This window comes from Ambystoma mexicanum, chromosome 11, assembly GCF_040938575.1.
Source record: "Ambystoma mexicanum isolate Mex_15411 chromosome 11, UKY_AmexF1_1, whole genome shotgun sequence".
Lineage (NCBI taxonomy): Eukaryota > Metazoa > Chordata > Amphibia > Caudata > Ambystomatidae > Ambystoma > Ambystoma mexicanum.
Window position 1 is genome coordinate 821,431,034 of NC_090934.1, and position 24,467 is coordinate 821,455,500.

At 46.3% G+C, this 24,467-nt stretch overlaps 19 non-coding genes across 19 annotated transcripts; all 19 read right to left on the reverse strand.

Annotated features, from left to right (window-relative positions):
• Nucleotides 1-1,244: 1,244 nt before the first annotated feature.
• TRNAW-CCA (transfer RNA tryptophan (anticodon CCA)) lies at nt 1,245-1,316 on the reverse strand. The gene has a single exon. It is a non-coding gene; the product is annotated as a tRNA-Trp (tRNA).
• Nucleotides 1,317-1,629: 313 nt separating this feature from the next.
• TRNAN-GUU (transfer RNA asparagine (anticodon GUU)) lies at nt 1,630-1,703 on the reverse strand. The gene has a single exon. It is a non-coding gene; the product is annotated as a tRNA-Asn (tRNA).
• Nucleotides 1,704-3,493: 1,790 nt separating this feature from the next.
• TRNAW-CCA (transfer RNA tryptophan (anticodon CCA)) lies at nt 3,494-3,565 on the reverse strand. Its single transcript has one exon. It is a non-coding gene; the product is annotated as a tRNA-Trp (tRNA).
• Nucleotides 3,566-3,878: 313 nt separating this feature from the next.
• TRNAN-GUU (transfer RNA asparagine (anticodon GUU)) lies at nt 3,879-3,952 on the reverse strand. Its single transcript has one exon. It is a non-coding gene; the product is annotated as a tRNA-Asn (tRNA).
• A 1,790-nt stretch (nt 3,953-5,742) lies between these two features.
• On the reverse strand, nt 5,743-5,814 carry TRNAW-CCA (transfer RNA tryptophan (anticodon CCA)). Its single transcript has one exon. It is a non-coding gene; the product is annotated as a tRNA-Trp (tRNA).
• A 313-nt stretch (nt 5,815-6,127) lies between these two features.
• Nucleotides 6,128-6,201, reverse strand: TRNAN-GUU (transfer RNA asparagine (anticodon GUU)). The gene has a single exon. It is a non-coding gene; the product is annotated as a tRNA-Asn (tRNA).
• A 1,790-nt stretch (nt 6,202-7,991) lies between these two features.
• Nucleotides 7,992-8,063, reverse strand: TRNAW-CCA (transfer RNA tryptophan (anticodon CCA)). The gene has a single exon. It is a non-coding gene; the product is annotated as a tRNA-Trp (tRNA).
• A 313-nt stretch (nt 8,064-8,376) lies between these two features.
• Nucleotides 8,377-8,450, reverse strand: TRNAN-GUU (transfer RNA asparagine (anticodon GUU)). The gene has a single exon. It is a non-coding gene; the product is annotated as a tRNA-Asn (tRNA).
• Nucleotides 8,451-10,240: 1,790 nt separating this feature from the next.
• TRNAW-CCA (transfer RNA tryptophan (anticodon CCA)) lies at nt 10,241-10,312 on the reverse strand. The gene has a single exon. It is a non-coding gene; the product is annotated as a tRNA-Trp (tRNA).
• Nucleotides 10,313-10,625: 313 nt separating this feature from the next.
• Nucleotides 10,626-10,699, reverse strand: TRNAN-GUU (transfer RNA asparagine (anticodon GUU)). The gene has a single exon. It is a non-coding gene; the product is annotated as a tRNA-Asn (tRNA).
• A 1,790-nt stretch (nt 10,700-12,489) lies between these two features.
• TRNAW-CCA (transfer RNA tryptophan (anticodon CCA)) lies at nt 12,490-12,561 on the reverse strand. Its single transcript has one exon. It is a non-coding gene; the product is annotated as a tRNA-Trp (tRNA).
• A 313-nt stretch (nt 12,562-12,874) lies between these two features.
• TRNAN-GUU (transfer RNA asparagine (anticodon GUU)) lies at nt 12,875-12,948 on the reverse strand. Its single transcript has one exon. It is a non-coding gene; the product is annotated as a tRNA-Asn (tRNA).
• Nucleotides 12,949-14,738: 1,790 nt separating this feature from the next.
• On the reverse strand, nt 14,739-14,810 carry TRNAW-CCA (transfer RNA tryptophan (anticodon CCA)). Its single transcript has one exon. It is a non-coding gene; the product is annotated as a tRNA-Trp (tRNA).
• A 313-nt stretch (nt 14,811-15,123) lies between these two features.
• On the reverse strand, nt 15,124-15,197 carry TRNAN-GUU (transfer RNA asparagine (anticodon GUU)). The gene has a single exon. It is a non-coding gene; the product is annotated as a tRNA-Asn (tRNA).
• Nucleotides 15,198-16,987: 1,790 nt separating this feature from the next.
• TRNAW-CCA (transfer RNA tryptophan (anticodon CCA)) lies at nt 16,988-17,059 on the reverse strand. The gene has a single exon. It is a non-coding gene; the product is annotated as a tRNA-Trp (tRNA).
• Nucleotides 17,060-19,236: 2,177 nt separating this feature from the next.
• TRNAW-CCA (transfer RNA tryptophan (anticodon CCA)) lies at nt 19,237-19,308 on the reverse strand. The gene has a single exon. It is a non-coding gene; the product is annotated as a tRNA-Trp (tRNA).
• Nucleotides 19,309-19,621: 313 nt separating this feature from the next.
• Nucleotides 19,622-19,695, reverse strand: TRNAN-GUU (transfer RNA asparagine (anticodon GUU)). The gene has a single exon. It is a non-coding gene; the product is annotated as a tRNA-Asn (tRNA).
• A 1,790-nt stretch (nt 19,696-21,485) lies between these two features.
• TRNAW-CCA (transfer RNA tryptophan (anticodon CCA)) lies at nt 21,486-21,557 on the reverse strand. The gene has a single exon. It is a non-coding gene; the product is annotated as a tRNA-Trp (tRNA).
• Nucleotides 21,558-24,119: 2,562 nt separating this feature from the next.
• TRNAW-CCA (transfer RNA tryptophan (anticodon CCA)) lies at nt 24,120-24,192 on the reverse strand. Its single transcript has one exon. It is a non-coding gene; the product is annotated as a tRNA-Trp (tRNA).
• Between the last annotated feature and the right edge of the window lie 275 nt (nt 24,193-24,467).

Sequence of the window (24,467 nt, forward strand, 5' to 3'; positions counted from 1 at the left end):
CCACCTTGGGCACAATAGAAGACACATTCCAGCAGATTTAGCAAGAGTGCACCAAGGTTTCTATATGTAGTTACCTTGCTGAGAAGCAAGACCTGCAGTTGCATTCTTCTGTTAAAAGAGGGCAGCAGAGTGCACCAAGAGAACTTGGGGGAAGTAGCTTATGTTAACTACTTGCCATGATCTTTATAGATCCCTCTGTTTGACTGGGTGAATTCTAATTTCTGGGGTAGAGTAAGCAATTTTTGGATCTAGATGCTGTGCGCAACAGGAATGCTATATACTGCACTGTACTGCTACTGAAAAGTTACCAATTTTACAGGATGTTCAGGTAAGCTTTGTTTCAGAAAACAACTTGCTAGAGGCCCTAGGACAGATTACTGGGACAAAGGAAGAGGGTTTGGGGATTAGCAAATCTCCTATGAAAGGTACAGTCACGCCCGAGACAACTCTGAGTGTCACCTCAAATTCTAAGAAATGCGAACTGGGGTCCTACGCCTTTTATTGCCAGTGGATCTTTGTGTTTCAGACAAATGTGCACGCCTCCCAGAGCCCCATGCAATGCACTTAGGGAAATGGGGGAAGGTGCTGTGCAACCCTCTCGCTGACAATGTCTCTCTTGTCTATAATGTATCTATGAGAGAGAGAGAAATAGGCAATGCGAGAGTGAAAAAGTAAAATGGAAATGTGTCTACTGAGACCAGTATAAGGGGAAATCCTCACAATCCAGGACCGACAGTTGATTGGGAGGGCGCTTACAGGTTTCCGACACCAGACCGGTACCTGAACTCACAAACCCAAATTGCAAAGTGATGCCCATTGCCACTAGACTGCCGACCCCCTTTCGGGGCCCCAACATATATCCTTTAGTCACACCTAGAGTTCACAGGACAGTGCAGCATTCAGCGATTACACGAAAATATTGACAGCGCTAGGAGGCCATGCAAATGGCAGAGGTATGCTTTACAAAGCCCACGTAGCGTGCACAAAACAGCACATCAGTCAGGCCCACTTGAAGAGATGGTAAAGAGGAAATACTTCTGCTGCATCCAGTAAAACATAGAGATTGGCCTGCTTTAAAGGTTGACCATGTCCTTCATGGGTGTCTGTCAATATGATACTTCCCTGCTGCAAAGCTTACATTCGAAACGCCAGAACAACTAGGCCCAGAGCACAAAGATGCAGTCAGGTTGAAATAACGAGATACTGAAGAGCAATTTTGTATTTTAGAGTGGGAAAAGGAAGTATGACCCCGAGGTGATTTGAACACACAACCTTCTGATCTGGAGTCAGACGCGCTACCATTGCGCCACGAGGTCCTTGTGGCAATCCACCTGGTGTGTCTGATGACAGAATAAAGGTAGGAGACGTACATGCACCTGCAGAGCCTCATTGCTTCTTTAAGTAGACTGGCTAGGATAGCTTCCTTCTGTGCATCAGTACACGCTGCAGCCAAACCCTTCCCATGAAGTCTTGATGTTTATGAATTGAATGGCAAGTTTTGAAAAACTAAAGCAAGCGAGAAGAATTGCTTACAGTTTATTGGATTTTTTGGACGTCAGCAGACGAGACCTGCGAGAGGTAAACAGAAGTTCATAGTTGGTCATGCTGAATTTTTGAGCCAATATGCATCGTCCCTGGGTGGGCTTGAACCACCAACCTTTCGGTTAACAGCCGAACGCGCTAACCGATTGTGCCACAGAGACTCATGCAGTCCTTACACTGGGGCCTGATTGGTGTGCTGTTTGCTTATGCTTCCCAGGCAACCTGAAAATATTTCTAAAATAGCTCTATTTCCCACAGCAAATCAGGGTATCAAGCACTTCCCTACCTCCCCTAATCCACAAACACAGGGGATTTAGTAGAGGACAGAGCCCATCAACAGTGCACCAAATGTCCTCTGTGTAGGCATAACTTGCTATGAGGAGAAAGCCACAGTTGCGCACTTGTGTTAAAAGGGGACAGTAGGCTGAACCCAGAGAACACGGGAGAAATGACTCAGGTTTACTGAGTGGAACACTCTGTGTCTTTGTGCCAAAAACAGCAGCGTCTTTTCGGTTAACAGCCGAACGCGCTAACCAATTGTGCCACAGAGACTCACTGGCATGTGTGTTCTGCCTTTGGCCTTATTGCATTGCTATTTTTTTCTGATTGGCAGAAAACCTGAACTTTTTTCTGAAAAAGGCATGCCTCTCTTAGCACTGAAGTGCATTAGACTGCTCCCTTGCTTCCCTGAGTCCCCAAATACACAACCACCTTGGGCACAATAGAAGACACATTCCAGCAGATTTAGCAAGAGTGCACCAAGGTTTCTATATGTAGGTACCTTGCTGAGAAGCAAGACCTGCAGTTGCATTCTTCTGTTAAAAGAGGGCAGCAGAGTGCACCAAGAGAACTTGGGGGAAGTAGCTTATGTTAACTACTTGCCATGATCTTTATAGATCCCTCTGTTTGACTGGGTGAATTCTAATTTCTGGGGTAGAGTAAGCAATTTTTGGATCTAGATGCTGTGCGCAACAGGAATGCTATATACTGCACTGTACTGCTACTGAAAAGTTACCAATTTTACAGGATGTTCAGGTAAGCTTTGTTTCAGAAAACAACTTGCTAGAGGCCCTAGGACAGATTACTGGGACAAAGGAAGAGGGTTTGGGGATTAGCACATCTCCTATGAAAGGTACAGTCACGCCCGAGACAACTCTGAGTGCCTCCTCAAATTCTAAGAAATGCGAACTGGGGTCCTACGCCTTTTATTGCCAGTGGATCTTTGTGTTTCAGACAAATGTGCACGCCTCCCAGAGCCCCATGCAATGCACTTAGGGAAATGGGGGAAGGTGCTGTGCAACCCTCTCGCTGACAATGTCTCTCTTGTCTATAATGTATCTATGAGAGAGAGAGAAATAGGCAATGCGAGAGTGAAAAAGTAAAATGGAAATGTGTCTACTGAGACCAGTATAAGGGGAAATCCTCACAATCCAGGACCGACAGTTGATTGGGAGGGCGCTTACAGGTTTCCGACACCAGACCGGTACCTGAACTCACAAACCCAAACTGCAAAGTGATGCCCATTGCCACTAGACTGCCGACCCCCTTTCGGGGCCCCAACATATATCCTTTAGTCACACCTAGAGTTCCCAGGACAGTGCAGCATTCAGCGATTACACGAAAATTTTGACAGCGCTAGGAGGCCATGCAAATGGCAGAGGTATGTTTTACAAAGCCCACGTAGCGTGCACAAAACAGCACATCAGTCAGGCCCACTTGAAGAGATGGTAAAGAGGAAATACTTCTGCTGCATCCAGTAAAACATAGAGATTGGCCTGCTTTAAAGGTTGACCATGTCCTTCATGGGTGTCTGTCAATATGATACTTCCCTGCTGCAAAGCTTACATTCGAAACGCCAGAACAACTAGGCCCAGAGCACAAAGATGCAGTCAGGTTGAAATAACGAGATACTGAAGAGCAATTTTGTATTTCAGAGTGGGAAAAGGAAGTATGACCCCGACGTGATTTGAACACACAACCTTCTGATCTGGAGTCAGACGCGCTACCATTGCGCCACGAGGTCCTTGTGGCAATCCACCTGGTGTGTCTGATGACAGAATAAAGGTAGGAGACGTACATGCACCTGCAGAGCCTCATTGCTTCTTTAAGTAGACTGGCTAGTATAGCTTCCTTCTGTGCATCAGTACACGCTGCAGCCAAACCCTTCCCATGAAGTCTTGATGTTTATGAATTGAATGGCAAGTTTTGAAAAACTAAAGCAAGCGAGAAGAATTGCTTGCAGTTTATTGGATTTTTTGGACGTCAGCAGACGAGACCTGCGAGAGGTAAACAGAAGTCCATAGTTGGTCACGCTGAATTTTTGAGCCAAAATGCACCGTCCCTGGGTGGGCTTGAACCACCAACCTTTCGGTTAACAGCCGAACGCGCTAACCGATTGCGCCACAGAGACTCATGCAGCTCTTACACAGGGGCCTGATTGGTGTGCTGTTTGCTTATGCTTCCCAGGCAACCTGAAAATATTTCTAAAATAGCTCTTTTTCCCACAGCAAATCAGGGTATCAAGCACTTCCCTACCTCCCCTAATCCACAAACACAGGGGATTTAGTAGAGGACAGAGCCCATCAACAGTGCACCAAATGCCCTCTGTGTAGGCATAACTTGCTATGAGGAGAAAGCCACAGTTGCGCACTTGTGTTAAAAGGGGACAGTAGGCTGAACCCAGAGAACACGGGAGAAATGACTCAGGTTTACTGAGTGGAACACTCTGTGTCTTTGTGCCAAAAACAGCAGCGTCTTTTCGGTTAACAGCCGAACGCGCTAACCAATTGCACCACAGAGACTCACTGGCATGTGTGTTCTGCCTTTGGCCTGATTGCATTGCTATTTTTTTCTGATTGGCAGAAAACCTGAACTTTTTTCTGAAAAAGGCATGCCTCTCTTAGCACTGCAGTGCATTAGAGTGCTCCCTTGCTTCCCTGAATCCCCAAATACACAACCACCTTGGGCACAATAGAAGACACATTCCAGCAGATTTAGCAAGATTGCACCAAGGATTCTATATGTAGGTACCTTGCTGAGAAGCAAGACCTGCAGTTGCATTCTTCTGTTAAAAGAGGGCAGCAGAGTGCACCAAGAGAACTTGGGGGAAGTAGCTTATGTTAACTACTTGCCATGCTCTTTATAGATCCCTCTGTTTGACTGGGTGAATTCTAATTTCTGGGGTAGAGTAAGCAATTTTTGGATCTAGATGCTGTGCGCAACAGGAATGCTATATACTGCACTGTACTGCTACTGAAAAGTTACCAATTTTACAGGATGTTCAGGTAAGCTTTGTTTCAGAAAACAACTTGCTAGAGGCACTAAGACAGATTACTGGGACAAAGGAAGAGGGTTTGGGGATTATCACATCTCATATGAAAGGTACAGTCACGCCCGAGACAACTCTGAGTGCCTCCTCAAATTCTAAGAAATGCGAACTGGGGTCCTACGCCTTTTATTGCCAGTGGATCTTTGTGTTTCAGACAAATGTGCACGCCTCCCAGAGCCCCTTGCAATGCACTTAGGGAAAGGGGGGAAGGTGCTGTGAAGCCCTCTCGCTGACAATGTCTCTCTTGTCTATAATGTAACTATGAGAGAGAGAGAAATAGGCAATGCGAGAGTGAAAAAGTAAAATGGAAATGTGTCTACTGAGACCAGTATAAGGGGAAATCCTCACAATCCAGGACCGACAGTTGATTGGGAGGGCGCTTACAGGTTTCCGACACCAGACCGGTACCTGAACTCACAAACCCAAACTGCAAAGTGATGCCCATTGCCACTAGACTGCCGACCCCCTTTCGGGGCCCCAACATATATCCTTTAGTCACACCTAGAGTTCCCAGGACAGTGCAGCATTCAGCGATTACACGAAAATATTGACAGCGCTAGGAGGCCATGCAAATGGCAGAGGTATGCTTTACAAAGCCCACGTAGCGTGCACAAAACAGCACATCAGTCAGGCCCACTTGAAGAGATGGTAAAGAGGAAATACTTCTGCTGCATCCAGTAAAACATAGAGATTGGCCTGCTTTAAAGGTTGACCATGTCCTTCATGGGTGTCTGTCAATATGATACTTCCCTGCTGCAAAGCTTACATTCGAAACGCCAGAACAACTAGGCCCAGAGCACAAAGATGCAGTCAGGTTGAAATAACGAGATACTGAAGAGCAATTTTGTATTTTAGAGTGGGAAAAGGAAGTATGACCCCGAGGTGATTTGAACACACAACCTTCTGATCTGGAGTCAGACGCGCTACCATTGCGCCACGAGGTCCTTGTGGCAATCCACCTGGTGTGTCTGATGACAGAATAAAGGTAGGAGACGTACATGCACCTGCAGAGCCTCATTGCTTCTTTAAGTAGACTGGCTAGGATAGCTTCCTTCTGTGCATCAGTACACACTGCAGCCAAACCCTTCCCATGAAGTCTTGATGTTTATGAATTGAATGGCAAGTTTTGAAAAACTAAAGCAAGCGAGAAGAATTGCTTACAGTTTATTGGATTTTTTGGACGTCAGCAGACGAGACCTGCGAGAGGTAAACAGAAGTTCATAGTTGGTCATGCTGAATTTTTGAGCCAAAATGCATCGTCCCTGGGTGGGCTTGAACCACCAACCTTTCGGTTAACAGCCGAACGCGCTAACCGATTGCGCCACAGAGACTCATGCAGTGCTTACACTGGGGCCTGATTGGTGTGCTGTTTGCTTATGCTTCCCAGGCAACCTGAAAATATTTCTAAAATAGCTCTATTTCCCACAGCAAATCAGGGTATCAAGCACTTCCCTACCTCCCCTAATCCACAAACACAGGGGATTTAGTAGAGGACAGAGCCCATCAACAGTGCACCAAATGTCCTCTGTGTAGGCATAACTTGCTATGAGGAGAAAGCCACAGTTGCGCACTTGTGTTAAAAGGGGACAGTAGGCTGAACCCAGAGAACACGGGAGAAATGACTCAGGTTTACTGAGTGGAACACTCTGTGTCTTTGTGCCAAAAACAGCAGCGTCTTTTCGGTTAACAGCCGAACGCGCTAACCAATTGTGCCACAGAGACTCACTGGCATGTGTGTTCTGCCTTTGGCCTTATTGCATTGCTATTTTTTTCTGATTGGCAGAAAACCTGAACTTTTTTCTGAAAAAGGCATGCCTCTCTTAGCACTGCAGTGCATTAGACTGCTCCCTTGCTTCCCTGAATCCCCAAATACACAACCACCTTGGGCACAATAGAAGACACATTCCAGCAGATTTAGCAAGATTGCACCAAGGATTCTATATGTAGGTACCTTGCTGAGAAGCAAGACCTGCAGTTGCATTCTTCTGTTAAAAGAGGGCAGCAGAGTGCACCAAGAGAACTTGGGGGAAGTAGCTTATGTTAACTACTTGCCATGCTCTTTATAGATCCCTCTGTTTGACTGGGTGAATTCTAATTTCTGGGGTAGAGTAAGCAATTTTTGGATCTAGATGCTGTGCGCAACAGGAATGCTATATACTGCACTGTACTGCTACTGAAAAGTTACCAATTTTACAGGATGTTCAGGTAAGCTTTGTTTCAGAAAACAACTTGCTAGAGGCACTAAGACAGATTACTGGGACAAAGGAAGAGGGTTTGGGGATTAGCACATCTCCTATGAAAGGTACAGTCACGCCCGAGACAACTCTGAGTGCCTCCTCAAATTCTAAGAAATGCGAACTGGGGTCCTACGCCTTTTATTGCCAGTGGATCTTTGTGTTTCAGACAAATGTGCACGCCTCCCAGAGCCCCATGCAATGCACTTAGGGAAATGGGGGAAGGTGCTGTGCAACCCTCTCGCTGACAATGTCTCTCTTGTCTATAATGTATCTATGAGAGAGAGAGAAATAGGCAATGCGAGAGTGAAAAAGTAAAATGGAAATGTGTCTACTGAGACCAGTATAAGGGGAAATCCTCACAATCCAGGACCGACAGTTGATTGGGAGGGCGCTTACAGGTTTCCGACACCAGACCGGTACCTGAACTCACAAACCCAAATTGCAAATTGATGCCCATTGCCACTAGACTGCCGACCCCCTTTCGGGGCCCCAACATATATCCTTTAGTCACACCTAGAGTTCACAGGACAGTGCAGCATTCAGCGATTACACGAAAATATTGACAGCGCTAGGAGGCCATGCAAATGGCAGAGGTATGCTTTACAAAGCCCACGTAGCGTGCACAAAACAGCACATCAGTCAGGCCCACTTGAAGAGATGGTAAAGAGGAAATACTTCTGCTGCATCCAGTAAAACATAGAGATTGGCCTGCTTTAAAGGTTGACCATGTCCTTCATGGGTGTCTGTCAATATGATACTTCCCTGCTGCAAAGCTTACATTCGAAACGCCAGAACAACTAGGCCCAGAGCACAAAGATGCAGTCAGGTTGAAATAACGAGATACTGAAGAGCAATTTTGTATTTTAGAGTGGGAAAAGGAAGTATGACCCCGAGGTGATTTGAACACACAACCTTCTGATCTGGAGTCAGACGCGCTACCATTGCGCCACGAGGTCCTTGTGGCAATCCACCTGGTGTGTCTGATGACAGAATAAAGGTAGGAGACGTACATGCACCTGCAGAGCCTCATTGCTTCTTTAAGTAGACTGGCTAGGATAGCTTCCTTCTGTGCATCAGTACACGCTGCAGCCAAACCCTTCCCATGAAGTCTTGATGTTTATGAATTGAATGGCAAGTTTTGAAAAACTAAAGCAAGCGAGAAGAATTGCTTACAGTTTATTGGATTTTTTGGACGTCAGCAGACGAGACCTGCGAGAGGTAAACAGAAGTTCATAGTTGGTCATGCTGAATTTTTGAGCCAATATGCATCGTCCCTGGGTGGGCTTGAACCACCAACCTTTCGGTTAACAGCCGAACGCGCTAACCGATTGCGCCACAGAGACTCATGCAGTGCTTACACTGGGGCCTGATTGGTGTGCTGTTTGCTTATGCTTCCCAGGCAACCTGAAAATATTTCTAAAATAGCTCTATTTCCCACAGCAAATCAGGGTATCAAGCACTTCCCTACCTCCCCTAATCCACAAACACAGGGGATTTAGTAGAGGACAGAGCCCATCAACAGTGCACCAAATGTCCTCTGTGTAGGCATAACTTGCTATGAGGAGAAAGCCACAGTTGCGCACTTGTGTTAAAAGGGGACAGTAGGCTGAACCCAGAGAACACGGGAGAAATGACTCAGGTTTACTGAGTGGAACACTCTGTGTCTTTGTGCCAAAAACAGCAGCGTCTTTTCGGTTAACAGCCGAACGCGCTAACCAATTGTGCCACAGAGACTCACTGGCATGTGTGTTCTGCCTTTGGCCTTATTGCATTGCTATTTTTTTCTGATTGGCAGAAAACCTGAACTTTTTTCTGAAAAAGGCATGCCTCTCTTAGCACTGAAGTGCATTAGACTGCTCCCTTGCTTCCCTGAGTCCCCAAATACACAACCACCTTGGGCACAATAGAAGACACATTCCAGCAGATTTAGCAAGAGTGCACCAAGGTTTCTATATGTAGGTACCTTGCTGAGAAGCAAGACCTGCAGTTGCATTCTTCTGTTAAAAGAGGGCAGCAGAGTGCACCAAGAGAACTTGGGGGAAGTAGCTTATGTTAACTACTTGCCATGATCTTTATAGATCCCTCTGTTTGACTGGGTGAATTCTAATTTCTGGGGTAGAGTAAGCAATTTTTGGATCTAGATGCTGTGCGCAACAGGAATGCTATATACTGCACTGTACTGCTACTGAAAAGTTACCAATTTTACAGGATGTTCAGGTAAGCTTTGTTTCAGAAAACAACTTGCTAGAGGCCCTAGGACAGATTACTGGGACAAAGGAAGAGGGTTTGGGGATTAGCACATCTCCTATGAAAGGTACAGTCACGCCCGAGACAACTCTGAGTGCCTCCTCAAATTCTAAGAAATGCGAACTGGGGTCCTACGCCTTTTATTGCCAGTGGATCTTTGTGTTTCAGACAAATGTGCACGCCTCCCAGAGCCCCATGCAATGCACTTAGGGAAATGGGGGAAGGTGCTGTGCAACCCTCTCGCTGACAATGTCTCTCTTGTCTATAATGTATCTATGAGAGAGAGAGAAATAGGCAATGCGAGAGTGAAAAAGTAAAATGGAAATGTGTCTACTGAGACCAGTATAAGGGGAAATCCTCACAATCCAGGACCGACAGTTGATTGGGAGGGCGCTTACAGGTTTCCGACACCAGACCGGTACCTGAACTCACAAACCCAAACTGCAAAGTGATGCCCATTGCCACTAGACTGCCGACCCCCTTTCGGGGCCCCAACATATATCCTTTAGTCACACCTAGAGTTCCCAGGACAGTGCAGCATTCAGCGATTACACGAAAATTTTGACAGCGCTAGGAGGCCATGCAAATGGCAGAGGTATGTTTTACAAAGCCCACGTAGCGTGCACAAAACAGCACATCAGTCAGGCCCACTTGAAGAGATGGTAAAGAGGAAATACTTCTGCTGCATCCAGTAAAACATAGAGATTGGCCTGCTTTAAAGGTTGACCATGTCCTTCATGGGTGTCTGTCAATATGATACTTCCCTGCTGCAAAGCTTACATTCGAAACGCCAGAACAACTAGGCCCAGAGCACAAAGATGCAGTCAGGTTGAAATAACGAGATACTGAAGAGCAATTTTGTATTTCAGAGTGGGAAAAGGAAGTATGACCCCGACGTGATTTGAACACACAACCTTCTGATCTGGAGTCAGACGCGCTACCATTGCGCCACGAGGTCCTTGTGGCAATCCACCTGGTGTGTCTGATGACAGAATAAAGGTAGGAGACGTACATGCACCTGCAGAGCCTCATTGCTTCTTTAAGTAGACTGGCTAGTATAGCTTCCTTCTGTGCATCAGTACACGCTGCAGCCAAACCCTTCCCATGAAGTCTTGATGTTTATGAATTGAATGGCAAGTTTTGAAAAACTAAAGCAAGCGAGAAGAATTGCTTGCAGTTTATTGGATTTTTTGGACGTCAGCAGACAAGACCTGCGAGAGGTAAACAGAAGTCCATAGTTGGTCACGCTGAATTTTTGAGCCAAAATGCACCGTCCCTGGGTGGGCTTGAACCACCAACCTTTCGGTTAACAGCCGAACGCGCTAACCGATTGCGCCACAGAGACTCATGCAGCTCTTACACAGGGGCCTGATTGGTGTGCTGTTTGCTTATGCTTCCCAGGCAACCTGAAAATATTTCTAAAATAGCTCTTTTTCCCACAGCAAATCAGGGTATCAAGCACTTCCCTACCTCCCCTAATCCACAAACACAGGGGATTTAGTAGAGGACAGAGCCCATCAACAGTGCACCAAATGCCCTCTGTGTAGGCATAACTTGCTATGAGGAGAAAGCCACAGTTGCGCACTTGTGTTAAAAGGGGACAGTAGGCTGAACCCAGAGAACACGGGAGAAATGACTCAGGTTTACTGAGTGGAACACTCTGTGTCTTTGTGCCAAAAACAGCAGCGTCTTTTCGGTTAACAGCCGAACGCGCTAACCAATTGCACCACAGAGACTCACTGGCATGTGTGTTCTGCCTTTGGCCTGATTGCATTGCTATTTTTTTCTGATTGGCAGAAAACCTGAACTTTTTTCTGAAAAAGGCATGCCTCTCTTAGCACTGAAGTGCATTAGAGTGCTCCCTTGCTTCCCTGAATCCCCAAATACACAACCACCTTGGGCACAATAGAAGACACATTCCAGCAGATTTAGCAAGATTGCACCAAGGATTCTATATGTAGGTACCTTGCTGAGAAGCAAGACCTGCAGTTGCATTCTTCTGTTAAAAGAGGGCAGCAGAGTGCACCAAGAGAACTTGGGGGAAGTAGCTTATGTTAACTACTTGCCATGCTCTTTATAGATCCCTCTGTTTGACTGGGTGAATTCTAATTTCTGGGGTAGAGTAAGCAATTTTTGGATCTAGATGCTGTGCGCAACAGGAATGCTATATACTGCACTGTACTGCTACTGAAAAGTTACCAATTTTACAGGATGTTCAGGTAAGCTTTGTTTCAGAAAACAACTTGCTAGAGGCACTAAGACAGATTACTGGGACAAAGGAAGAGGGTTTGGGGATTATCACATCTCATATGAAAGGTACAGTCACGCCCGAGACAACTCTGAGTGCCTCCTCAAATTCTAAGAAATGCGAACTGGGGTCCTACGCCTTTTATTGCCAGTGGATCTTTGTGTTTCAGACAAATGTGCACGCCTCCCAGAGCCCCTTGCAATGCACTTAGGGAAAGGGGGGAAGGTGCTGTGAAGCCCTCTCGCTGACAATGTCTCTCTTGTCTATAATGTAACTATGAGAGAGAGAGAAATAGGCAATGCGAGAGTGAAAAAGTAAAATGGAAATGTGTCTACTGAGACCAGTATAAGGGGAAATCCTCACAATCCAGGACCGACAGTTGATTGGGAGGGCGCTTACAGGTTTCCGACACCAGACCGGTACCTGAACTCACAAACCCAAACTGCAAAGTGATGCCCATTGCCACTAGACTGCCGACCCCCTTTCGGGGCCCCAACATATATCCTTTAGTCACACCTAGAGTTCCCAGGACAGTGCAGCATTCAGCGATTACACGAAAATATTGACAGCGCTAGGAGGCCATGCAAATGGCAGAGGTATGCTTTACAAAGCCCACGTAGCGTGCACAAAACAGCACATCAGTCAGGCCCACTTGAAGAGATGGTAAAGAGGAAATACTTCTGCTGCATCCAGTAAAACATAGAGATTGGCCTGCTTTAAAGGTTGACCATGTCCTTCATGGGTGTCTGTCAATATGATACTTGCCTGCTGCAAAGCTTACATTCGAAAGGCCAGAACAACTAGGCCCAGAGCACAAAGATGCAGTCAGGTTGAAATAACGAGATACTGAAGAGCAATTTTGTATTTTAGAGTGGGAAAAGGAAGTATGACCCCGAGGTGATTTGAACACACAACCTTCTGATCTGGAGTCAGACGCGCTACCATTGCGCCACGAGGTCCTTGTGGCAATCCACCTGGTGTGTCTGATGACAGAATAAAGGTAGGAGACGTACATGCACCTGCAGAGCCTCATTGCTTCTTTAAGTAGACTGGCTAGGATAGCTTCCTTCTGTGCATCAGTACACACTGCAGCCAAACCCTTCCCATGAAGTCTTGATGTTTATGAATTGAATGGCAAGTTTTGAAAAACTAAAGCAAGCGAGAAGAATTGCTTACAGTTTATTGGATTTTTTGGACGTCAGCAGACGAGACCTGCGAGAGGTAAACAGAAGTTCATAGTTGGTCATGCTGAATTTTTGAGCCAAAATGCATCGTCCCTGGGTGGGCTTGAACCACCAACCTTTCGGTTAACAGCCGAACGCGCTAACCGATTGCGCCACAGAGACTCATGCAGTGCTTACACTGGGGCCTGATTGGTGTGCTGTTTGCTTATGCTTCCCAGGCAACCTGAAAATATTTCTAAAATAGCTCTATTTCCCACAGCAAATCAGGGTATCAAGCACTTCCCTACCTCCCCTAATCCACAAACACAGGGGATTTAGTAGAGGACAGAGCCCATCAACAGTGCACCAAATGTCCTCTGTGTAGGCATAACTTGCTATGAGGAGAAAGCCACAGTTGCGCACTTGTGTTAAAAGGGGACAGTAGGCTGAACCCAGAGAACACGGGAGAAATGACTCAGGTTTACTGAGTGGAACACTCTGTGTCTTTGTGCCAAAAACAGCAGCGTCTTTTCGGTTAACAGCCGAACGCGCTAACCAATTGTGCCACAGAGACTCACTGGCATGTGTGTTCTGCCTTTGGCCTTATTGCATTGCTATTTTTTTCTGATTGGCAGAAAACCTGAACTTTTTTCTGAAAAAGGCATGCCTCTCTTAGCACTGCAGTGCATTAGACTGCTCCCTTACTTCCCTGAGTCCCCAAATACACAACCACCTTGGGCACAATAGAAGACACATTCCAGCAGATTTAGCAAGAGTGCACCAAGGTTTCTATATGTAGTTACCTTGCTGAGAAGCAAGACCTGCAGTTGCATTCTTCTGTTAAAAGAGGGCAGCAGAGTGCACCAAGAGAACTTGGGGGAAGTAGCTTATGTTAACTACTTGCCATGATCTTTATAGATCCCTCTGTTTGACTGGGTGAATTCTAATTTCTGGGGTAGAGTAAGCAATTTTTGGATCTAGATGCTGTGCGCAACAGGAATGCTATATACTGCACTGTACTGCTACTGAAAAGTTACCAATTTTACAGGATGTTCAGGTAAGCTTTGTTTCAGAAAACAACTTGCTAGAGGCCCTAGGACAGATTACTGGGACAAAGGAAGAGGGTTTGGGGATTAGCAAATCTCCTATGAAAGGTACAGTCACGCCCGAGACAACTCTGAGTGTCACCTCAAATTCTAAGAAATGCGAACTGGGGTCCTACGCCTTTTATTGCCAGTGGATCTTTGTGTTTCAGACAAATGTGCACGCCTCCCAGAGCCCCATGCAATGCACTTAGGGAAATGGGGGAAGGTGCTGTGCAACCCTCTCGCTGACAATGTCTCTCTTGTCTATAATGTATCTATGAGAGAGAGAGAAATAGGCAATGCGAGAGTGAAAAAGTAAAATGGAAATGTGTCTACTGAGACCAGTATAAGGGGAAATCCTCACAATCCAGGACCGACAGTTGATTGGGAGGGCGCTTACAGGTTTCCGACACCAGACCGGTACCTGAACTCACAAACCCAAATTGCAAAGTGATGCCCATTGCCACTAGACTGCCGACCCCCTTTCGGGGCCCCAACATATATCCTTTAGTCACACCTAGAGTTCACAGGACAGTGCAGCATTCAGCGATTACACGAAAATATTGACAGCGCTAGGAGGCCATGCAAATGGCAGAGGTATGCTTTACAAAGCCCACGTAGCGTGCACAAAACAGCACATCAGTCAGGCCCACTTGAAGAGATGGTAAAGAGGAAATACTTCTGCTGCATCCAGTAAAACATAGAGATTGGCCTGCTTTAAAGGTTGACCATGTCCTTCATGGGTGTCTGTCAATATGATACTTCCCTGCTGCAAAGCTTACATTCGAAACGCCAGAACAACTAGGCTCAGAGCACAAAGATGCAGTCAGGTTGAAATAACGAGATACTGAAGAGCAATTTTGTATTTTAGAGTGGGAAAAGGAAGTATGACCCCGAGGTGATTTGAACACACAACCTTCTGATCTGGAGTCAGACGCGCTACCATTGCGCCACGAGGTCCTTGTGGCAATCCACCTGGTGTGTCTGATGACAGAATAAAGGTAGGAGACGTACATGCACCTGCAGAGCCTCATTGCTTCTTTAAGTAGACTGGCTAGGATAGCTTCCTTCTGTGCATCAGTACACGCTGCAGCCAAACCCTTCCCATGAAGTCTTGATGTTTATGAATTGAATGGCAAGTTTTGAAAAACTAAAGCAAGCGAGAAGAATTGCTTACAGTTTATTGGATTTTTTGGACGTCAGCAGACGAGACCTGCGAGAGGTAAACAGAAGTTCATAGTTGGTCATGCTGAATTTTTGAGCCAATATGCATCGTCCCTGGGTGGGCTTGAACCACCAACCTTTCGGTTAACAGCCGAACGCGCTAACCGATTGCGCCACAGAGACTCATGCAGTGCTTACACTGGGGCCTGATTGGTGTGCTGTTTGCTTATGCTTCCCAGGCAACCTGAAAATATTTCTAAAATAGCTCTATTTCCCACAGCAAATCAGGGTATCAAGCACTTCCCTACCTCCCCTAATCCACAAACACAGGGGATTTAGTAGAGGACAGAGCCCATCAACAGTGCACCAAATGTCCTCTGTGTAGGCATAACTTGCTATGAGGAGAAAGCCACAGTTGCGCACTTGTGTTAAAAGGGGACAGTAGGCTGAACCCAGAGAACACGGGAGAAATGACTCAGGTTTACTGAGTGGAACACTCTGTGTCTTTGTGCCAAAAACAGCAGCGTCTTTTCGGTTAACAGCCGAACGCGCTAACCAATTGTGCCACAGAGACTCACTGGCATGTGTGTTCTGCCTTTGGCCTTATTGCATTGCTATTTTTTTCTGATTGGCAGAAAACCTGAACTTCTTTCTGAAAAAGGCATGCCTCTCTTAGCACTGAAGTGCATTAGACTGCTCCCTTGCTTCCCTGAGTCCCCAAATACACAACCACCTTGGGCACAATAGAAGACACATTCCAGCAGATTTAGCAAGAGTGCACCAAGGTTTCTATATGTAGGTACCTTGCTGAGAAGCAAGACCTGCAGTTGCATTCTTCTGTTAAAAGAGGGCAGCAGAGTGCACCAAGAGAACTTGGGGGAAGTAGCTTATGTTAACTACTTGCCATGATCTTTATAGATCCCTCTGTTTGACTGGGTGAATTCTAATTTCTGGGGTAGAGTAAGCAATTTTTGGATCTAGATGCTGTGCGCAACAGGAATGCTATATACTGCACTGTACTGCTACTGAAAAGTTACCAATTTTACAGGATGTTCAGGTAAGCTTTGTTTCAGAAAACAACTTGCTAGAGGCCCTAGGACAGATTACTGGGACAAAGGAAGAGGGTTTGGGGATTAGCACATCTCCTATGAAAGGTACAGTCACGCCCGAGACAACTCTGAGTGCCTCCTCAAATTCTAAGAAATGCGAACTGGGGTCCTACGCCTTTTATTGCCAGTGGATCTTTGTGTTTCAGACAAATGTGCACGCCTCCCAGAGCCCCATGCAATGCACTTAGGGAAATGGGGGAAGGTGCTGTGCAACCCTCTGGCTGACAATGTCTCTCTTGTCTATAATGTATCTATGAGAGAGAGAGAAATAGGCAATGCGAGAGTGAAAAAGTAAAATGGAAATGTGTCTACTGAGACCAGTATAAGGGGAAATCCTCACAATCCAGGACCGACAGTTGATTGGGAGGGCGCTTACAGGTTTCCGACACCAGACCGGTACCTGAACTCACAAACCCAAACTGCAAAGTGATGCCCATTGCCACTAGACTGCCGACCCCCTTTCGGGGCCCCAACATATATCCTTTAGTCACACCTAGAGTTCCCAGGACAGTGCAGCATTCAGCGATTACACGAAAATTTTGACAGCGCTAGGAGGCCATGCAAATGGCAGAGGTATGTTTTACAAAGCCCACGTAGCGTGCACAAAACAGCACATCAGTCAGGCCCACTTGAAGAGATGGTAAAGAGGAAATACTTCTGCTGCATCCAGTAAAACATAGAGATTGGCCTGCTTTAAAGGTTGACCATGTCCTTCATGGGTGTCTGTCAATATGATACTTCCCTGCTGCAAAGCTTACATTCGAAACGCCAGAACAACTAGGCCCAGAGCACAAAGATGCAGTCAGGTTGAAATAACGAGATACTGAAGAGCAATTTTGTATTTTAGAGTGGGAAAAGGAAGTATGACCCCGAGGTGATTTGAACACACAACCTTCTGATCTGGAGTCAGACGCGCTACCATTGCGCCACGAGGTCCTTGTGGCAATCCACCTGGTGTGTCTGATGACAGAATAAAGGTAGGAGACGTACATGCACCTGCAGAGCCTCATTGCTTCTTTAAGTAGACTGGCTAGGATAGCTTCCTTCTGTGCATCAGTACACACTGCAGCCAAACCCTTCCCATGAAGTCTTGATGTTTATGAATTGAATGGCAAGTTTTGAAAAACTAAAGCAAGCGAGAAGAATTGCTTACAGTTTATTGGATTTTTTGGACGTCAGCAGACGAGACCTGCGAGAGGTAAACAGAAGTTCATAGTTGGTCATGCTGAATTTTTGAGCCAAAATGCATCGTCCGTGGGTGGGCTTGAACCACCAACCTTTCGGTTAACAGCCGAACGCACTAACCGATTGCGCCACAGAGACTCATGCAGTGCTTACACTGGGGCCTGATTGGTGTGCTGTTTGCTTATGCTTCCCAGGCAACCTGAAAATATTTCTAAAATAGCTCTATTTCCCACAGCAAATCAGGGTATCAAGCACTTCCCTACCTCCCCTAATCCACAAACACAGGGGATTTAGTAGAGGACAGAGCCCATCAACAGTGCACCAAATGTCCTCTGTGTAGGCATAACTTGCTATGAGGAGAAAGCCACAGTTGCGCACTTGTGTTAAAAGGGGACAGTAGGCTGAACCCAGAGAACACGGGAGAAATGACTCAGGTTTACTGAGTGGAACACTCTGTGTCTTTGTGCCAAAAACAGCAGCGTCTTTTCGGTTAACAGCCGAACGCGCTAACCAATTGTGCCACAGAGACTCACTGGCATGTGTGTTCTGCCTTTGGCCTTATTGCATTGCTATTTTTTTCTGATTGGCAGAAAACCTGAACTTTTTTCTGAAAAAGGCATGCCTCTCTTAGCACTGCAGTGCATTAGACTGCTCCCTTGCTTCCCTGAGTCCCCAAATACACAACCACCTTGGGCACAATAGAAGACACATTCCAGCAGATTTAGCAAGAGTGCACCAAGGTTTCTATATGTAGGTACCTCGCTGAGAAGCAAGACCTGCAGTTGCATTCTTCTGTTAAAAGACGGCAGCAGAGTGCACCAAGAGAACTTGGGGGAAGTAGCTTATGTTAACTACTTGCCATGATCTTTATAGATCCCACTGTTTGACTGGGTGAATTCTAATTTCTGGGGTAGAGTAAGCAATTTTTGGATCTAGATGCTGTGCGCAACAGGAATGCTATATACTGCACTGTACTGCTACTGAAAAGTTACCAATTTTACAGGATGTTCAGGTAAGCTTTGTTTCAGAAAACAACTTGCTAGAGGCCCTAGGACAGATTACTGGGACAAAGGAAGAGGGTTTGGGGATTAGCACATCTCCTATGAAAGGTACAGTCACGCCCGAGACAACTCTGAGTGCCTCCTCAAATTCTAAGAAATGCGAACTGGGGTCCTACGCCTTTTATTGCCAGTGGATCTTTGTGTTTCAGACAAATGTGCACGCCTCCCAGAGCCCCATGCAATGCACTTAGGGAAATGGGGGAAGGTGCTGTGCAACCCTCTCGCTGACAATGTCTCTCTTGTCTATAATGTATCTATGAGAGAGAGAGAAATAGGCAATGCGAGAGTGAAAAAGTAAAATGGAAATGTGTCTACTGAGACCAGTATAAGGGGAAATCCTCACAATCCAGGACCGACAGTTGATTGGGAGGGCGCTTACAGGTTTCCGACACCAGACCGGTACCTGAACTCACAAACCCAAACTGCAAAGTGATGCCCATTGCCACTAGACTGCCGACCCCCTTTCGGGGCCCCAACATATATCCTTTAGTCACACCTAGAGTTCCCAGGACAGTGCAGCATTCAGCGATTACACGAAAATTTTGACAGCGCTAGGAGGCCATGCAAATGGCAGAGGTATGCTTTACAAAGCCCACGTTGCGTGCACAAAACAGCACATCAGTCAGGCCCACTTGAAGAGATGGTAAAGAGGAAATACTTCTGCTGCATCCAGTAAAACATAGAGATTGGCCTGCTTTAAAGGTTGACCATGTCCTTCATGGGTGTCTGTCAATATGATACTTCCCTGCTGCAAAGCTTACATTCGAAACGCCAGAACAACTAGGCCCAGAGCACAAAGATGCAGTCAGGTTGAAATAACGAGATACTGAAGAGCAATTTTGTATTTCAGAGTGGGAAAAGGAAGTATGACCCCGACGTGATTTGAACACACAACCTTCTGATCTGGAGTCAGACGCGCTACCATTGCGCCACGAGGTCCTTGTGGCAATCCACCTGGTGTGTCTGATGACAGAATAAAGGTAGGAGACGTACATGCACCTGCAGAGCCTCATTGCTTCTTTAGGTAGACTGGCTAGGATAGCTTCCTTCTGTGCATCAGTACACGCTGCAGCCAAACCCTTCCCATGAAGTCTTGATGTTTATGAATTGAATGGCAAGTTTTGAAAAACTAAAGCAAGCGAGAAGAATTGCTTGCAGTTTATTGGATTTTTTGGACGTCAGCAGACGAGACCTGCGAGAGGTAAACAGAAGTCCATAGTTGGTCACGCTGAATTTTTGAGCCAAAATGCACCGTCCCTGGGTGGGCTTGAACCACCAACCTTTCGGTTAACAGCCGAACGCGCTAACCGATTGCGCCACAGAGACTCATGCAGCTCTTACACAGGGGCCTGATTGGTGTGCTGTTTGCTTATGCTTCCCAGGCAACCTGAAAATATTTCTAAAATAGCTCTTTTTCCCACAGCAAATCAGGGTATCAAGCACTTCCCTACCTCCCCTAATCCACAAACACAGGGGATTTAGTAGAGGACAGAGCCCATCAACAGTGCACCAAATGCCCTCTGTGTAGGCATAACTTGCTATGAGGAGAAAGCCACAGTTGCGCACTTGTGTTAAAAGGGGACAGTAGGCTGAACCCAGAGAACACGGGAGAAATGACTCAGGTTTACTGAGTGGAACACTCTGTGTCTTTGTGCCAAAAACAGCAGCGTCTTTTCGGTTAACAGCCGAACGCGCTAACCAATTGCACCACAGAGACTCACTGGCATGTGTGTTCTGCCTTTGGCCTGATTGCATTGCTATTTTTTTCTGATTGGCAGAAAACCTGAACTTTTTTCTGAAAAAGGCATGCCTCTCTTAGCACTGCAGTGCATTAGAGTGCTCCCTTGCATCCCTGAATCCCCAAATACACAACCACCTTGGGCACAATAGAAGACACATTCCAGCAGATTTAGCAAGATTGCACCAAGGATTCTATATGTAGGTACCTTGCTGAGAAGCAAGACCTGCAGTTGCATTCTTCTGTTAAAAGAGGGCAGCAGAGTGCACCAAGAGAACTTGGGGGAAGTAGCTTATGTTAACTACTTGCCATGCTCTTTATAGATCCCTCTGTTTGACTGGGTGAATTCTAATTTCTGGGGTAGAGTAAGCAATTTTTGGATCTAGATGCTGTGCGCAACAGGAATGATATATACTGCACTGTACTGCTACTGAAAAGTTACCAATTTTACAGGATGTTCAGGTAAGCTTTGTTTCAGAAAACAACTTGCTAGAGGCACTAAGACAGATTACTGGGACGAAGGAAGAGGGTTTGGGGATTATCACATCTCATATGAAAGGTACAGTCACGCCCGAGACAACTCTGAGTGCCTCCTCAAATTCTAAGAAATGCGAACTGGGGTCCTACGCCTTTTATTGCCAGTGGATCTTTGTGTTTCAGACAAATGTGCACGCCTCCCAGAGCCCCTTGCAATGCACTTAGGGAAAGGGGGGAAGGTGCTGTGAAGCCCTCTCGCTGACAATGTCTCTCTTGTCTATAATGTAACTATGAGAGAGAGAGAAATAGGCAATGCGAGAGTGAAAAAGTAAAATGGAAATGTGTCTACTGAGACCAGTATAAGGGGAAATCCTCACAATCCAGGACCGACAGTTGATTGGGAGGGCGCTTACAGGTTTCCGACACCAGACCGGTACCTGAACTCACAAACCCAAACTGCAAAGTGATGCCCATTGCCACTAGACTGCCGACCCCCTTTCGGGGCCCCAACATATATCCTTTAGTCACACCTAGAGTTCCCAGGACAGTGCAGCATTCAGCGATTACACGAAAATATTGACAGCGCTAGGAGGCCATGCAAATGGCAGAGGTATGCTTTACAAAGCCCACGTAGCGTGCACAAAACAGCACATCAGTCAGGCCCACTTGAAGAGATGGTAAAGAGGAAATACTTCTGCTGCATCCAGTAAAACATAGAGATTGGCCTGCTTTAAAGGTTGACCATGTCCTTCATGGGTGTCTGTCAATATGATACTTCCCTGCTGCAAAGCTTACATTCGAAACGCCAGAACAACTAGGCCCAGAGCACAAAGATGCAGTCAGGTTGAAATAACGAGATACTGAAGAGCAATTTTGTATTTTAGAGTGGGAAAAGGAAGTATGACCCCGAGGTGATTTGAACACACAACCTTCTGATCTGGAGTCAGACGCGCTACCATTGCGCCACGAGGTCCTTGTGGCAATCCACCTGGTGTGTCTGATGACAGAATAAAGGTAGGAGACGTACATGCACCTGCAGAGCCTCATTGCTTCTTTAAGTAGACTGGCTAGGATAGCTTCCTTCTGTGCATCAGTACACACTGCAGCCAAACCCTTCCCATGAAGTCTTGATGTTTATGAATTGAATGGCAAGTTTTGAAAAACTAAAGCAAGCGAGAAGAATTGCTTACAGTTTATTGGATTTTTTGGACGTCAGCAGACGAGACCTGCGAGAGGTAAACAGAAGTTCATAGTTGGTCATGCTGAATTTTTGAGCCAAAATGCATCGTCCCTGGGTGGGCTTCACCACCAACCTTTCGGTTAACAGCCGAACGCGCTAACCGATTGCGCCACAGAGACTCATGCAGTGCTTACACTGGGGCCTGATTGGTGTGCTGTTTGCTTATGCTTCCCAGGCAACCTGAAAATATTTCTAAAATAGCTCTATTTCCCACAGCAAATCAGGGTATCAAGCACTTCCCTACCTCCCCTAATCCACAAACACAGGGGATTTAGTAGAGGACAGAGCCCATCAACAGTGCACCAAATGTCCTCTGTGTAGGCATAACTTGCTATGAGGAGAAAGCCACAGTTGCGCACTTGTGTTAAAAGGGGACAGTAGGCTGAACCCAGAGAACACGGGAGAAATGACTCAGGTTTACTGAGTGGAACACTCTGTGTCTTTGTGCCAAAAACAGCAGCGTCTTTTCGGTTAACAGCCGAATGCGCTAACCGATTGCGCCACAGAGACTCATGCAGTGCTTACACTGGGGCCTGATTGGTGTGCTCTTTGCTTATGCTTCCCAGGCAACCTGAAAATATTTCTAAAATAGCTCTATTTCCCACAGCAAATCAGGGTATCAAGCACTTCCCTACCTCCCGTAATCCACAAACACAGGGGATTTAGTAGAGGACAGAGCCCATCAACAGTGCACCAAATGTCCTCTGTGTAGGCATAACTTGCTATGAGGAGAAAGCCACAGTTGCGCACTTGTGTTAAAAGGGGACAGTAGGCTGAACCCAGAGAACACGGGAGAAATGACTCAGGTTTACTGAACACTCTGTGTCTTTGTGCCCAAAACAGCAGCGTCTTTTCGGTTAACAGCCGAACGCGCTAACCAATTGCGCCACAGAGACTCATTGGCATGTGTGTTCTGCCTTTGGCCTGATTGCATTGCTATTTTTTTCTGATTGGCAGAAAACCTGAACTTTTTTCTGAAAAAGGCATGCCTCTCTTAGCACTGCAGTGCATTAGACTGCTCCCTTGCTTCCCTGAGTCCCCAAATACACAACCACCTTGGGCACAATAGAAGACACATTCCAGCAGATTTAGCAAGAGTGCACCAAGGATTCTATATGTAGGTACCTTGCTGAGAAGCAAGACCTGCAGTTGCATTCTTCTGTTAAAAGAGGGCAGCAGAGTGCACCAAGAGAACTTGGGGGAAGTAGCTTATGTTAACTACTTGCCATGATCTTTATAGATCCCTCTGTTTGACTGGGTGAATTCTAATTTCTGGGGTAGAGTAAGCAATTTTTGGATCTAGATGCTGTGCGCAACAGGAATGCTATATACTGCACTGTACTGCTACTGAAAAGTTACCAATTTTACAGGATGTTCAGGTAAGCTTTGTTTCAGAAAACAACTTGCTAGAGGCCCTAGGACAGATTACTGGGACAAAGGAAGAGGGTTTGGGGATTAGCACATCTCCTATGAAAGGTACAGTCACGCCCGAGACAACTCTGAGTGCCTCCTCAAATTCTAAGAAATGCGAACTGGGGTCCTACGCCTTTTATTGCCAGTGGATCTTTGTGTTTCAGACAAATGTGCACGCCTCCCAGAGCCCCATGCAATGCACTTAGGGAAATGGGGGAAGGTGCTGTGCAACCCTCTCGCTGACAATGTCTCTCTTGTCTATAATGTATCTATGAGAGAGAGAGAAATAGGCAATGCGAGAGTGAAAAAGTAAAATGGAAATGTGTCTACTGAGACCAGTATAAGGGGAAATCCTCACAATCCAGGACCGACAGTTGATTGGGAGGGCGCTTACAGGTTTCCGACACCAGACCGGTACCTGAACTCACAAACCCAAACTGCAAAGTGATGGGCATTGCCACTAGACTGCCGACCCCCTTTCGGGGCCCCAGCATAAATCCTTTAGTCACACCTAGAGTTCCCAGGACACTGCAGCATTCAGCAATTACACGAAAATATTGACAGCGCTAGGAGGCCATGCAAATGGCAGAGGTATGCTTTACAAAGCCCACGTAGCGTGCACAAAACAGCACATCAGTCAGGCCCACTTGAAGAGATGGTAAAGAGGAAATACTTCTGCTGCATCCAGTAAAACATAGAGATTGGCCTGCTTTAAAGGTTGACCATGTACTTCATGGGTGTCTGTCAATATGATACTTCCCTGCTGCAAAGCTTACATTCGAAACGCCAGAACAACTAGGCCCAGAGCACAAAGATGCAGTCAGGTTGAAATAACGAGATACTGAAGAGCAATTTTGTATTTCAGAGTGGGAAAAGGAAGTATGACCCCCGACGTGATTTGAACACGCAACCTTCTGATCTGGAGTCAGACGCGCTACCATTGCGCCACGAGGTCCTTGTGGCAGTCCACCTGGTGTGTCTGATGACAGAATAAAGGTAGGAGACGTACATGCACCTGCAGAGCCTCATTGCTTCTTTAGGTAGACTGGCTAGGATAGCTTCCTTCTGTGCATCAGTACACGCTGCAGCCAAACCCTTCCCATGAAGTCTTGATGTTTATGAATTGAATGGCAAGTTTTGAAAAACTAAAGCAAGCGAGAAGAATTGCTTGCAGTTTATTGGATTTTTTGGACGTCAGCAGACGAGACCTGCGAGAGGTAAACAGAAGTC